This window comes from Capsicum annuum, chromosome 9, assembly GCF_002878395.1.
Source record: "Capsicum annuum cultivar UCD-10X-F1 chromosome 9, UCD10Xv1.1, whole genome shotgun sequence".
NCBI lineage: Eukaryota > Viridiplantae > Streptophyta > Magnoliopsida > Solanales > Solanaceae > Capsicum > Capsicum annuum.
In genome coordinates, this window is record NC_061119.1 from 48,201,669 (window position 1) to 48,215,198 (window position 13,530).

Here is a 13,530-nt window from a genome sequence, read left to right on the forward strand (position 1 = left end):
GGATTTGCTTAGTATGCCTCCAAACCATGATATTGATTTTGCTATTGATATGGAGTCGGGCACCAAAACTATTTCTGTTCCTCCCTATAAGATGGCCCCTATGGAGTTGATAGAGTAGTTGTAGTACTTGTTGGGTAAGAGGTTTATTAGACCTGGTATATCATCTTGGGGTGTGTGTGTCTTATTTGTGAAGCAGAAAGATAGTTCTATACATATGTTTATTGATCATTAGTAGTTCAAATAGGTGACGATTAAGAATAAGTATCCTCTTCCTTACATTGATCATATATTTGACCAACTTTAGGGTTCTTTGGCATTTTTCAAGATTGATTTAAGATTCGGATACTATTAGTTGAAGATTAGAGCATCAGATATTCCAAAGACAACATTCTTAGACTTTATATGGTCATTATTAGTTCGTGGTCATGTCTTTTTAGTCGACCAATTCCCCAACAACGTTGATGGAGTTGATGAATTGAATATTTTAACCGTATCTTAACTCATTTATGATTGTATTCTATATATGACATCTTTATTTATTACAATATTGAGATCGACCATGTAAAACATTTAGGATTGTGCTACAAAGGATGCATGATGAGAAGATTTCTAAATATGAGTTTTTGTTGGATTTTATTTCTTTTTTGTGTCATGTGGTGACTAAGAAGGGTGATTGATCTGATTAAGATAGCAACGATTTATGACTGGACTAAATCTACTTCTCCTATCAATATTTAGAGTTTTTTTAGTTTGGTGGATTATTATTGGTGTTTAGTAGAGGGTTTCTTAGTTATTGTGGCTCCTTTATACTAGATGATTTAGAAAAAAGTATATTACTATGGTCAGATATATATGAAGAGAGCTTACAAAGGCTCAAAGAATTGTTGACTTCGAACCCTATCTTGACTTTGCCCAATAAGAGTGTGGTTTTTATCATGTTTTGATGATGCTTCTAGTTTGGATTTGGGTGTAGTGTTGATCCAAGAGGGTAAGGTGACTGCATATGCCTCTCATCAGTTAAAGCCTCATAAGATGAATCACCCTACCATGATTTAGAGTTGGCAACTACAGTGTTTGTGTGTAAGTTGTAGCATCACTACTTGTATGGGTTGCCTTGTGATATTTCTTATACCATTAAATCCTTCAGTACTTCTTTAGATAGCGAGATATTAATATGAGGTAGTGGTGTTGGCTTGAGTTGCTTAAGAATTATGACATCACTATTTTGTACCATCCATGCAAGGCTAATATAGTGCCGAGGCCTTAAGTTGAAAGATGACTAGTATAGTAAGTTTAGCTCATCTATTGACCGAGGAGTAGCCTTTAGCGTCAAAGGTTCATTCCTTAGATAATGAGATTGTTAGGCTTGATATTTTAATACCCATGTGTGTTTTAGCCTTTGTTGATGCTAGATACTCCTTGATAGAGCATATTTGATCTCACCAATATGATGATGATAGTTTGAGGGTGATTTCGGATAAGGTGTTAGTGGTGAGTCTAAGAAAGTCTCTCTTGATTCTGACAGTGTATCGAGGATTGGTGGTTGAGTTTGTGTCTTGAGATTGGAAGATAGGGTGAGATTGATTTTAGAGGAGACATTGCTCTAAATATTCTATCTATCCATATGTGACCAAGATATATTATGATTTCAAATATCTTTATTAATGGGGTGGTATGAAGAAGGATGTGACAAGTTTTATAGGTCGATGAAAGCCAAGCATTAGAGACCAGGTGGTTTGCTTTAGAGATTACCCATTCATGAGTAAAGGTAAAAGAAGATCACTATGGACTTTGTGACTGGGTTGCCTCGTACTTCTCATGGTTTTGATAGTATTTGGTTCATCATGGATCGATTGACCAAATCAGCCTATTTTGTCCCTATTCAAATTTTCTTCAGTGCTGAGAGGTTACCTAAAATCTGTGTGTGAGATAGTTCGTCTTCATGGGGTACCCATGTCTATTATCTCGAACAGATACTTAATGTTCACTTCTATCTTTTGGGGATCTTTTTCAGGAGGAGTTAGGTACTTGGGTTGATCTTACCACAACTATCCACCCCCATACTGATGGTCAGTTAGAGCGGACTATTTAGGTTTAGAAGATATGCTCCACATATGTGTTATGGATTTTGGGAGTTAGTGGGAGCAATATTTGGCTTTGGTGGAGTTTGCTTATAGTAATAGCTATTATTCAAGTATTGAGATGGCCCCTTATGAGGCATTATATGGTAGGCGTTGTCGATCCCGTATTGGTTGGTTTGACACTTCAAAAGTTAGACCTTGTGGTACTGATTTGCTTCACGAGTCTTTTGATAGAGTTTAAGTGATTACAAATAGTCTTTATGCAGTCTAGAGTAGGCAAAATAGTTATGCAGATCGTATTATACGTGCCTTGAAGTTAGGGATTAGTAATCGAGTCTTCCTTCATGTGTCTCCCATGAAAGGTGTGATGAGGGCCGAAAAGAATTTCAAGCTTAGTAGCAGGTATATTGGGCCTTTTGAGATTTTATAAACTGTTGGAGAGGCTGATTTTGAGTTATCCCTAGCTCTAGACTTTTCAGTCGTTCATTTAATTTTTTATGTATCTATTCTTTGATTCTATATTTAGTATGAGTCTCATGTGCTTTGTTGGGGCTCGATTTACTTACATGAGAGGTTGACCTATGTTGAGGAGTCAATGTCTATCTTAGCCAAGAAGGTGAGACAATTACATTCTAGATATATTCCTATGGTTAAGGTTCAGTGGAGACACCATCCTATTGAGGAGGCTACATGGGAAGTTATGTCCAACATGCATAGTAGTTACCCTTAGCTTTTCACCAATCCAAATATTTATTTTCTTTAGTTCGAGGACAAACTAGATTTTTAGTGGTGGATGTTGTAATGACATAAATTCATGAATTTTCCATTTCTATGCATTTTTTCCATTTTGCTCTTCCCCGCACTTGCTACATGTTGATTTTTATGTATGGAGATGGCTGACATGATTTTTGATACAATCTAGAACAAGTTGTGCGAGGTTGTGGTATTTAGAGGCTTTAGAAAGCCATATAGTTGACTTTGGTCAACGTTTATTGTTTTAAGTGTCGGATGAAAGAATGGACAGCGTCAATAAATCTAAAATATTAAATGTGGGTTGGATGTGGGGTTGGTTCAGTTTTGGGATTATTACATCTCATTTTAATCCTTTATTTGGAAAATAGAATATAGGGTCTCAGGAGTTAATTTATTGATAATGATCTTTTTTTTTTTTCAAAAATTTGACATCTCTATTGAGTCCAGAACATTGAAATTAGCCTAGTAACATATATGGTTCATGGTTTTAGGTCTAAAAAGAATCCCAAGGATCCATTTGAATATGCTGAAAACCATGCAAATCAACTGATTGTTAATATATGGTGCCTGAATATCACCTTCTTCACGAACACGGGCATTTAACCATGAATATGGAGAAAAATTTTTTTCCTTTATCACAAACCCAATGGTGGGTCCATGATCACAAAGGCTAATCAGGTTGGGTCAAGTTGAAGGCCCTTCATCACAAGCACGAAAGAGTTGGCACGAATATGAAGGTCTGGGTTGTAGACCTTTGGAAATGCGAAGCCCTAGCCTCAAAAGTGAAGGGTAATTTAATTTCTCGGTCAGCGTTGATCATTGAGAATGTGAAGGATTGACTGTGTTTGCGAGGTACTATTTGCTGAATAATATAAAAACCCATTCTCGTGATTTTACTCTATTTTGGACATCCAAGCTTTGAAAAAGGTGATTTTTGTGGGTTTCAATATAGAGTTTCGTGTGGATAACTTATAAACTCATAATCCCACTATTTTCCATTGATTTTATCTTCTAAAACTCCTTTAAATCATGACTTCAAAGTGGAAGATTTGGGTTTTAGAGATCAAGTTTAAAGAGGGGTTTTTCTTTATTTGGACCTCAATTTTAAACCCTTTTTGCATATGTTTTCACCAGTAGACTCCTATGACCATGGAGAATGTGTTTTTGAATCAAAATTTAAGTTTTACCCATTTCATTTTCAAACTCGTTTTTTGAATCCATTTTAGATCTTGCCTAAATATGGGTATTATAAGTATTGTTAGCATTTTATTTAATGCGTAAATGCTATATTGGAATGATGTAGTTGATTTTCTGGTCATTCGCAAAGGGAAGGCTCTGTGTTGAGGTACTTTATACCGAGATTTTATTATTTTGAGGTAGGTTATGGCTTAACTTTTTTCAAATTGAGCTGGGTAGTTAATAAATAAGAAAAACATGCTAGGGTTGAAAAAAAATAACAATGAGGTTTATACTTCAAGATTATTTTACTTTTGTGCGCTCGTGTAAAGGATTATATTATGTTGTTGTTGACTTATATGATATTGTGTATTGCCAGTGTGGGGGCTTTATTTGATATTATTGGCCTTATCTATGCATCAATGTGCCTTTATTTTAGATAAAATGCCCGTGTGAGGGCTTGCTTTTATAATATAGGCCTTATTTAAGCATTTGGTTCTTTTAACATTATAGTTATACCCAAGTAAGGAGTTGATATAATATAAATGATGTCTTTCATGCATATTTATTCTGATGGTGCCTAACATTGAATTAATAATCATGAATTGTGGACATATTGAGTTGATTTCTAAGTTCACTTATATATATATATTTATATGTTGATCGGATTAGATATCCTCATCTTGGATGATTGTGAGTATTGCATCCTCATTCTATACATATACATTCTCGAGATACTGGTACCACTGAGAAACACTATTTTTGAAAGATAAAGAGACAGTTTTGTAAAAACTCTCTCTGTAAATACGATCTAGAGAGAAGAGTTGAGATTGAGATATGATATAGATTATATGGATTGCAAGCCTCTCATGGGATCTACCTAGTAGCTGCAAGTTCGGTGAGAGCGTATACAAAGCTATACGATGACTTTCTCATTCATCCTGTCCACATTGCATTATATTTCATCTACATTTGCATCTTTTCTATTTTCATCAGTTTCCTTGGATTGTGTTTTATTCCTTGTATTTCTCTTTTATATCTGTGTTGTTGATGTTTCTGCGTATTCACATATATTAAAATTGTTAGTGGAGATGGTGTGAGCTACCGTTTGTGAATTCTCTTCTTGTATGTGACATGGTCATAGTAATATTTTACTTATCTTATTATCTACTTTGGTCAGTTGATCTATGAATCCCTCAGAGCCATTTTCTATTGGACCATCTAAAACAATTTCTCAGCGAACATGTTAGTCAAAATCAATAAAGTCCATCTGAAATACTTTTTCATCAGTCATACAAGTTATAAATCAATAAAATCAACTAGTAACACTTTTTCATTGGGCATGTAAGTTGTAAACAGATAAAATCCATCCGAAACACTTTTCAATCGGACATGCAAGGCATTTCAATTCAATATTTCTTGAAATATCGATTTTACAGTTCTATGATATAAATATGAGTGAGTATGCACGAAACATGATAATAATAAACAACACAATATCTTAAAGCTAAGCTCACAAGGCCATACTCAACTCAACAACACCATTTACTACCCTAAAATTCACCAATCTAGCTCAAATAATTCAAATCTGATCACTCATAAAGGGATATACCATTAATATCAACATCTATAAAGTTCAATATAACCACAGGTCCATTTTTTACAACATAATTCAAATATTAAGAATAGACAATTAGCCAAATAAGTCACTAATTATGTTCTTAGCTCTTACAATTTACCAATATCTATATAGATGCTTGCCACCTAATATAAATAGGGCCCCTATACCCATTACTCTAAATACAAGCAATTATTACATAAGCACATTAAAAATAGTCAAAAGAAAAGGTCTCAACTTGGCATAAGAAAAGACACACAAAGTCAAACCGAAGCCTTGCTCTTTAGAATAGCCTCTGAACCAAACCAATCTAATAAAATATGAATTCTACTTAATAATACTAAATCAAAAACACTCATAATGCTATACTTCTAACCCGAGTCCAAAAAGTCAACTTCGAGCCTACAAAGGTAATTCTACAATTTTATAGAAAAACTAATTTACCTATAATTAAAGAAGTTCAATCTAAAAATTTACCAAAAATAAAGTTAAAATCAACCTTCAAATCATAAAAATATCATTTCTTAAATTTTGCAAAAAACACCAAAATTTCAATGTTCAAACACAATTTAAATAAAAATTCATTGATAAATTAGTAATTTTTTTCATTAATTACCCATACTACGAGGACCTTAAATTCCAAAAATCAATAAAATCCATAACAAATTGACCCTCAAATCAAAAACATTCGGCTTCCCGACTTTGAAATTTCAAATCACAACTTTATGAGTTAAAATCATGAAAAACAAAATGAATGTCTTTGAAAAATGAGCAAAATGAAGGCAGAAACACATACAAATATTTATATGAGAAAAATGCATCAAAAATTGCCTCATTCAGGGCTTCCTAGCTCCTAATATTTCTAAAATACAAAATTCCAAAATTATCCTTTGTATTAAGAAACGGACACCCTGAGTAACAACTTTTTACTATAAAGGACATAACTCCATCATATGGACACGAATTTATCAATTCTTCTTGCATTGGTTCCAAATTTTTTATATGGATCCAATGGTATTATCTGAGTACCCAAAATATCTCATTAAACTTAGAGGATACTATTAAAATTTGATAATGAAAAATTTCAAACTCTGAACAAGTACCCAAAACTCATCTAAAAACTCTTAAATACAAATTAATAGTTAATCACTTGTCAAACACATCCGGATCAGATGGAATCATCTAAATACCAAGTAAGATCATCTTAATTGAATTTTGATCAGAGTTAACACCTAACATAAGAATCTTCAAATTTTAAAAAAATGACTCAAAATCTATCTAAATGCCTCGAGAGATGAACAAGTAGTCTAGCTTAATCAAAAATCTTGTTCTGAAGTTGATCACACTGATAAAATATCGATATGAGCATAACTTTCATGGATATTGACTAAGTCAACCATATCAATTTTTTAACCTTCCAAAATAAAAAAACTAGAATATTTCTCAACCAAATAACATAAAAAAAATTCAAGAAAGGATGAAATGGTAAAATCATGCAAAAACTTAAATACAACCATTAATATTGTTATATAATAACACATCAAAATAAATGAAATAATCAGCTAAAGTCAGAGTTTATCCCAATCTGCTATCACACATAAGATCAGTTTAATAGATAAAATGTCACATAAAGTATGCAAACTAGTATCATGCAATTGCAGTGCATATGATATGAAGATGATATGTTGATGTATGCATATTAAGAACAAATATAATATATTACTCAAAAATATTTTCTAAAAAAGCTACTATACTCATGTTGTATAATTAAAAAAATTAAAAATATGCGTGATGTGTGAAAGGTATGTGGATTGAAAGTGAAACCATTGATAATATATCTTTTAGATGCCCTAAAGTGAAATTGATCTGGCAAATTTGTCCTATTAATCAACCTAATGTAGAAACCATAATGAATTTTGCTAGAAGATGGAATGATATTTTTAATCAATATCCTAATTGTATTGATCTTGGGGAATAAGTGCTTCAAGCACGTTAGAAATTTGAAGGCAAAAATCTCAATGAGATTTAAAAGGGATATTTAATTTGTGAACTTAGTAAAATTGTAAATAAGACACTTTTATGTTCATTAATATAAGAAAAATTGGTTAATAATTCTTCTTTTTATCTTGTACCCAATTATACTAATAATAGAAGCATTATTATGACACAAGATTATGTTGTTATGTACAGATACTATTTTACAAAAGGAAAAGAAGATGGCAAACATTGGAGTGAAAGTGATGGATAATTGTGGTAATTTTCTAAGTGTCTTTAGTATCCCTATTCAATTTGTTGAAAAGAACATCATCGCTGAAGTACTAGCAGATCATAATGTCACGATTTAAAACTTGAGGTTATGATGGTACTTATCATGGCTCAGCCTTGACAAGTAAGACAATCACCCAAAAAGGAAAGAAATATGAGATAATAAAGAAAATAAGTGAGACTTCTAAAATGAAGTCAATTCACATATACATAATAATAAGAGAAAAATTGAAGGAATATCATAAGCTCCCAAAGACTAGTGTCATAAATGTAAGAGCATCTAAGTATAAAATCCAAATTTGAAATACAAAATTTGTCTCTGACCCAAATAAAGATAAAGTAAAAGATAGGACGAGCTCTGGATCTGTCCCAGACAAAGGAGCAAAGTAGTATCTCAAAATCTGATCGACACTTCCAGAACTCAACCGCCACGCATAGTAATCAAACTCGCATCTATATCAAAAGGGTACAATAGGGGTGAGTATGGTCTATTTGTATGCAATAGGTATCAGTGTCCGACTGAGCAAAGTAGAAAATAATATAAGTAAAGAAAATATAATGAGCACGCGACGTGCAAGAAAAAAAGTTTTCAAATGACAGCTAACACTATCTCCACTAATAGTTCTAATATATTTATGAACATCAAAGAGAACATACATACAAGAAAGTATGTAAAAGCAAATTACATATCAAGTAGCACATAAAAACAACACATGATATGCAAAAGCAATGCAATAAATGATGAAGTGAATAATTTGAAAGTCATAGCATGACTTTCTGTATACACCTATCAAGCCTCAATGTTTCCAAAATAAGAATCATGGGTGGTTCGCAACCCTTTTGCTATCTCAAAATTTTTCATCAATCTCAATCTCATGTCTTAATTTACCAGACCGGCACATCATTTAGTCTAGGCAATTTAAAAGTGTCTTATTTTTTTGAAAAATCAGTGTTTCTCAATGATACTGATATCTCATGAATAAATATGTATGCAATGAGGATAATATTCTCACAATCAAACCAGTATGAAGATCACTAATTCATTCAATATGTATTTAAAATAAACTCATAAATCAACATGTTAATAATTCATGATATTAGTTCTTGTTTGACACCATTGGAATAAATATACATGTAAGACATCATTAATATTACACTAACTCAAAATACAGACATTTCTATCATGATAAGGGAAAACAATGCTCAAAAAGGCCCATACTATCAATTAAATCCCCACCTCAAGCATTACAATAAGGTCATTGATGTTAAATAAAGTCCCCACATGGGCAACAAGCAATACATACTTTCATAAGTTAACACCAGTAAAATATAAGTCCCCACTTGAATATCATGCAATAAATAGTAGCTCAACAAAACACTACCCATAATTATTTTTTCCAACCCATAGCATGTTTGACTTATTCATTAACTATCCAGTCCAGTCATAAAAAAGTTAAACCTTGAACTACCATGAAGCATGAAAATACAAGCCAAAAGCTAATATACCCATATCGAATAATTTTAACCGAGGCTCAAAATGAATTTGAAAAATGAGTTCAAAAATAAAAGGCCTAAAATCAGATTTTTTCTTTAGAAACACATTTTCAAGGAATATAGGAGTCCACTATTGAAAATCCATGTAAAAATGAGGTCAAAATTCTAGAAAAATCATTTTCAAGCTTTACCCAAAAAAACCTAAAAGTTCATTTAAAAAATCAAGGTAAAAAGGTGATTTTAAAGACATAATCAATTGGAAATAATGGGAATATGAGTTTAGAGGTTACCCACGCAAAAGCCCCCCTAAAAATCACCTTTATAGAAGCTTGGAGGTCCAAAAATACAAAAAAAATCATAAAATTAAACTTTATATAATAACATAACATTGACCGCTTAAGCAACTAAATGATCTCCAAAGTGTCCATCGCTTAATCGATTGGTGACTGCTAAAGTGATCTGGTCTACGTGGCTAGCTCCGCTAAAGTGGTAGTGTGTCAGCTTTAGAGGTGGGCAACCAATCAATTGATGACTGCTAAAGCGATCTTTTGGCCACTAAACTGGTTGCATTAACATCTTTGCTAAGTTGCAAAGTTATCGATCGACCTCTTAAGATTCATTCAAAATCTCGTCAATGCAAACAAACTATGATACTAAACTAAATTTGATGTTTCAGACTCAATGGTGGCGTTAGATTTTAAAAAAAAATATTTTCAACAAATTAGCCTCCTGAACTCCTATAAGGCAATTTCACTAGTTTTTCAAACAGAGGGTCAAAATACAAAATAAAGGCTTCAAACCCGAACCAACTCTGATACTAACCCAAATTCAATATTTCAAATCTAATGGAACTATCGAAGACATTTGATACTTAGAGCATCAAATGTTGATCAAACTAAATTATAGGACTTTTAAATCCCCTAAGTCCTCAAACTCTCTTAAAACCCTCCCGAAAGCATTGGAATCGTGCCAACCCCATACCCCAAAATCAACATATAAAAACTACGGGGAAGGGTAAAATGGTTAAATCAAATGAAAATTAAAATTTCATACTTCAGGTCATCACAATATCCACCAGTAAAACTCTAGTGCATCCTCAAACTAAATGGTAAGAAAATACCTGAATCGGTAAAGAGCAGTGGGTAACTACTACATATGTCAGACTATATCTCCCAAGTAGCCTCCTAAATAGGATAGTGTCTCAACTGAACCATGATTATAGGACTATATATATAAAAAAACCATATAAAATCTCTGGCTAAGATGGACACTTGTAACGCCCTGAGTCTGTAACCTAAATGCTACACAGTGCTAGCGACCCTGAAGGACCACTAGCTAACCCATGATTGGTACCTGCTATGAGCACTGAATAATAGTAATACTGTAATAATAATATAATTGAAATAAATGTGGAAATCTACCATAAGGTTCAAATCTAAAGTAAATACTGAAATCCATACTAAAATTGAATATCTATCTGAAAACACTCTAGTCTGAAAAGCCTCTACTGTCTGAACGTGGAGTTTATCAGACAAGTCCCCAACTAACAATGACTACTAAAATAAACTGAATACTGACAACTAAAATGATAACTTTGTCCTCAAATTATGAGGACTTACCACTAAACCTGCTGCTGATGATCTGGGATGCTAAGAGCGATCAGGAGCCCGTACGTCTGAACCTATGATATAAGACATCAAAGTGCAAAAAAAAGTGTGCATCAGTACTTTGAATGTACTGGTATGCTAAGTGAGGTAGGATAATATACATGGTTTCATATGCATGAACAATAATTGATTGAATAACACGAGTATAACTGAATGAGAGTACATACATGAATATATGAACGATAACTGAGACCATGATAACACTAGATACTGAGTTCTAAATACAGATTAACTGATATCTAAGTTTACTTTACTGTATTACTGTTACCTGAGTGAATGTATCTAACAGTCCTGATTCTGTGGAACTGTGCTGAGTTTCATACTGAATTGAGTGACTGTATCTGAAAGTTCTAATTTTGGTAGAATTAAACCGACTTCTATACTGAGACTGGAACTGAAACTGAGACTATAAGAGGTAATCATCTAACTGATATACCACTTTTCAAACTGATTTAGGGTCCAACCTATAACCCCAGTTGGAAGGTTGTTAGTACCGTGCCACGGGTAAAGACAAACTAAAGAGTTACCCTCATCTGGCAGGTGCTTAGAATGAGAATGGTGGTACCTTCAACTGGTAGGTTAAAACAAATCATCAACCCTCAACTGGTAGGTTAATGTCTTAACCTACGCTGGCTACGTACTTCTGGAACATAAGGGCTGCTTCTATGGGTCACACCCTCTACTGACAAGTGAGTCCCCATCCTTAGGTCCACTTGGTGCTGAATCCTACTCCCAACTAAATAGACACTAGATTGATTTCTAAACTATTCAAAGTTGGGCTGAACTATTATAGATCATACTGCTTAACTGAACTGAACTAAACTGAGATCACTAGGTTCTGAACTGATTACTAACTGAGTTCTGAACTGATTACTGACTGAGATTGGGGTTGATTACTATACTACTGATCATGATACAACCGAGTCTATTCTGTAACAATTATAGCTCTAGGTAAACAGCTAGAGTTTTGGGTATTAGATACCACCAGGACTCGATAGCATAAATTATAAGACATAGCACAATCTTGAAACATGATAACTACTTACTTGGTCACCATTCATTCATTGGGTATTTTGACAATCACTTACATGACATGAACTTATATACATGCTAACATGATATGATTTAACTATTCAACTCACATGAACAATTCATCAAACACTTGGAGGACCTAGCATATGCACATAATACTAGACAATAGGTGAGCATCACAATTTCAAATACCAATTTCACAATTTAAAGGTCTTAGCATGAATCCACATGATAATACACACATGATAAATAATTTCACATGAATCTTGCAAATAAATCATGAACTATAAACCCCCATTAACATGATAGTCATCAACACAATCAAATTTAATCATAAAATTCATCAAATCCATTTACTTATAGTTTTAAAAGGTTTCTTAAACTCCAAGGGTAGAAGGAAACCTTGGATGAACACTTAACATACCTTAATGCTTGAATTCTGAAAGATTGATGGTAAGTTCTTGAGTCTTGAATTTGAATTTAAATCTCCTAGGGTTTGTTATTGAGAGCAACTTGTGAAGAATGAATGAATTTTGCTCTTAGAAGGGTTTAATTTCATGTTTTGGGGGCTGATAGATGTGGGAAAAAGACCTAAATACCCCTGAGGATGTGGCTTTTTAATAACTGAAAATTGGCCTAGCAACGCGTAGATAGATGCACCGCGTCAATGGAGTCGATGCGATAGCTGACACACCACATTAGTTCAGTAGAAATTAGCACTAGAGAGCTATGAAAAATATTTATCAATGCGATAGGCGATGCGGCGCGTCAAGATCGCGTTGATTCACAAGTTTAGGCTTCCAAATAAGCTTCAAACGAAGTCTGAGAAATTCAAAACTTAACCGACAACACCTACTGACATTCTTGATCATGAGTCAACCTAAAGGTCAATACTTTAAGGTCATAAAGGTTGTAAAATAGAGTCGCCAACTTACAAAGGCTAAACTAACACTAAGTCTGAATACTTAGCTAAAATTTTCTAAGTCTGGGACCAATTATTAAGCTTTAAGGTACTGAATTAAGCTTAGTATTTTGTGGAGTCTTACAGTATCTCTCCCTTGGGAATATTCATCCTCGAATGAGACTGATGAGGCTAGGAATACTGATAGACGAAATTTATTTACTGGACATGCATAACTGTAACATGATTTCATGAATGACACTACTAATGTGCTGAAATTTCATACTGAACATGGATATCTGATGCATGTGTATGTGGCTGAACATGGTTCATGAATGCATTACTGGGATTGTAGATAAGATGAGTTTCTCATGCTGAACATGCATATCTAATGCATGAATACATATCTGATTATGCAATGGTAACTGATACCAAGTCTAAAAAGGGAAATCTGAGCATGGAGCTGAGTAAGTTCAAGGAAAAACTGTTACCTTGGGTTGAGTCCGATTTTGCGGAGAAAAGGTGAGGATACTTAGTCCACAT